Source organism: Pezoporus wallicus, unplaced genomic scaffold (genome assembly GCF_028554395.1).
Source record: "Pezoporus wallicus isolate ANWC-B61680 ecotype Strahan unplaced genomic scaffold, APGP_CSIRO_Pwel_v1 contig_10711, whole genome shotgun sequence".
In the NCBI taxonomy this organism is placed as follows: Eukaryota; Metazoa; Chordata; class Aves; order Psittaciformes; family Psittacidae; genus Pezoporus; species Pezoporus wallicus.
In genome coordinates, this window is record NW_026638325.1 from 104,391 (window position 1) to 107,500 (window position 3,110).

A 3,110-nucleotide genomic window follows, 5' to 3' on the forward strand; every position below is an offset into this window, starting at 1 on the left:
TTGTCTGAGCACTGTCCTGGCTGGTTGACTTCTGACACCTTTTCGGAGCTCAAGGCTTCCCATATTCGCCCTGCTCCTTGCAAGTGCTGCGTGTGCTCAGCCCGAGCTGCATCCCTGTGCACGCAAACCAGGCTCTTTCCTCACTTCCAGATCTTTTGCTTTCGCTTTGAGAAATTCTCCCCTGATTGGAAGGAAGGGAGACAAAAAAATAACCCTAATAAAAAAAAAAGAAAAAAAAAAAGAAGAAAAAAAAAGAGGGACAGAAGAGGGAGGAAATTAAAAAAAAAGGGGGTAAAAATTCCCAAGTATTGGATAGCTTCCTGCTGGGTTGACACTGTTTTCTTGTTTTTTTTTTTCTTGCTTTTTAATGTTTTTATTCATGTTTTTCTCAAAAGGAGGTGGGAAGGGAAGGGCAGCCCGCGGTCCCCGGTCCTTAGGGGGGGTTCCCCGGCTCCCCGCTGCCGCTCCAGGCCCGAGCACCGCCAGCAGCCTGCCTTCCCCCGGAGCGGAGCGGGGCTGCGGCGCTGCTGCCCGCCGGGGCAGCCCAGGGCCGGAGCCCGGAGTTCCCGGTGGGGGCGGCCCCGGAACCGCAGACGGGCCGGGGGGTGGCGGTAGGGGCTCGGGGGGCGGGGGGGGGCTGTGGGTACGCACTGTGGCTCCGTCGTCGTGTCCCGTCCCGTCCCCCCCACCCCCCCAACCCCAGCCAAGCAGCGAAATGGAGAGGGGAGAAAAAAGACAAACCATCCGCATCCCCTCGGTTCAATTAACACTGTCAAGTTCGGATTAAAACAGAAATCGGTGGTTTCTCGGCTCCCTCTTCCCCCGCCCCGGCCCCGCCGCGCACCTCCAGCCCCTGCTTTGGGGGAGCAGGGAAGGGCGGTGCTGCCTTCATCTCTCTCCAGAAGCGAAACGAAAGTAACCCTCTGAGGCAGCTCCAGCTCCCACTCCCCGCCTGCATTTTCAGCCTTAACCCGGAATAAAGTTCCCTTTGCCCCCCTTTCTTTGTCCCTTTCCATTCCCTTCCTCTTCTCTTTCGCCTGCCCAAGTTCTTTCTCTCTTTCTTTTGTTCCTTCTTCACCCCTCCTTTCCTTAAAAAGAAAGAAGAGGGAAAAAAAATTGTACACAATAGATTGAATGAATCTAAAGCAGACTCTCCGAAGCGGCTGCGAAATATTTCCTGATCCCCCAGATGCCTCTGTTTATTCCAGGATTGTCTCTTAAAGTAAATAAATATGGGGAAAGATTCATTTGAGGCCAAATACCATCCGTGAATCTTGCAGCAGCGCGATTGCAGGCTATAAGCTTTGCCTTTCTCTCCCCCCTCCCCCCCCCCCCCCCCCCCCAATTCTTTGGCTGCTTGAAAATCGTATTTGCTTCAGCTTCCTTAAAAGTTATCATATATAGAAAAGCTCCTCAGGACAACAGCTGACCCCTGGAACTCGCACATCGCTTTCTGTCAACGTGAAAACTTCAATCGGAGTCAATATGGGAGAACTGAGGCAAAGAAAATCAGCATTCCGCTTAAAATGACACTGCAGGAGTTTTTTACCTGCTTAAGTGCTTCCCCCCCCTCCACGCACACCCCACACACCCCACACTCCCCCCCTTTTCTGTCTGTTGCTAAGAATTCCTGTCTCTCCAGTGCTGGAGGTACAGCTAATAGACAATAAATTCCGAGGTGCAATTAAAGCTCAGAACAATTTCTTTAAGTGTGTTATGGTCTCCTTTCCCAAAATTTCAGGTCTCCCCCAGACGAAGCCGGCTGCAGATGTTCACAAACCCCAGCAGCCCGCGAGGGTGTAAAATCCAAGCTCCTTTCCTCGCTGCTCTCCAGGTTAGCTCGGTTTTGGGTGTGATATGAAATGCAGGTCAACAGAAGGGGAAAAAAAAAGATTCCCAGCGAAGTAAATTGAAAGAAGAGCAAGAAAACAAGCCTGAACCCAGAGAGGCGAAGTGTATACTGCCTGAAGAAACATATTTCTATACTTCTGCCTTTACATTTATTATGTTTCTGTCAGACACCCTGTAATTAGCATAGATAACTATAGTTGCAAGCTCCAAGTTGTGTCTGCAAATTCTATTGTTTGGCTTCTCCAGTTGCACACCAGCGAGCTTGAAAGCGAGCACAAGGTGTTAGGAAGAGCCTGGTGCCCCCAAATAAGACAATAACCCCACGAAATGTAAGGGGGGGGGGGGGCGGAGGGGAGAAGGGTGATGCTTTAGGCAATGGATTCCAGCACAGTCTGCGCCGCAATATCTCTGGCCTGGTGCAAACGTCTCCTCCAGGAGATCAGCTCAGTCCTAAACCTGCCTTTATCTGACACAATTATGGCTTAAAATAAAGGATATTCAGGCAATACCCGGTGTTCTCTCTCCATCCACCCCACCCCCGCTCCAAGTAGTTATTTGTAAAGGTCATCTGCAGAGCCAATACCTGTGGAAATCCTCGGTGTCTGAGCCAGACACTCAGACACTTCAAGATAACAACCTTGAGCGGGGACATTTGCTACCATTTACACCAGCCCCAGTTTGTTTTCCAGCCCCGGAGCGGGTTCGTCTCGTAAGGAAGAGTTGAGCCTTCAGAGGACTGTCCCAAAATCCAGCCGTAAGAAGCCAGAACAGCTTTTATTTGGCGGGGATTAGAGGAAGGAGGCGGAATAAAACAAACCCCAAACATAATACAGCCCAGTTTTTCCCCTGCTGCAGAACAGGGGAGAGTTTACCAACAAAACCTCATCTCCTCACAGCCTCCTGTTCCACTCTGCCCCATAGGTTTTGCTAAGAGATCTTTAGGACATCCCCCCCCCCCCAAATTCTTCATAGCAGCAAAGGATAAACTTCATCTATGGGCGATGCGTGTGCGAGGCAGAGGCGAAAGCCTCCAGGTTTTTAAATTACACCTGCTGGGAGACGAGTATTATACAAAGAGACGCAAGAAGAGTTATGCAATCCACTGAATCGTAATACAGCTAATATTTTACTCCGATAACAGCAACCCAAAGTGCATGAGCTTGAGCAACAAACCAAACAATATTACGTGAAGAAAGATGAAGGCGAACAGCATGGTGTCTTTTTGACTACCCATGTTTTTACATAAAAAACAGGCACAT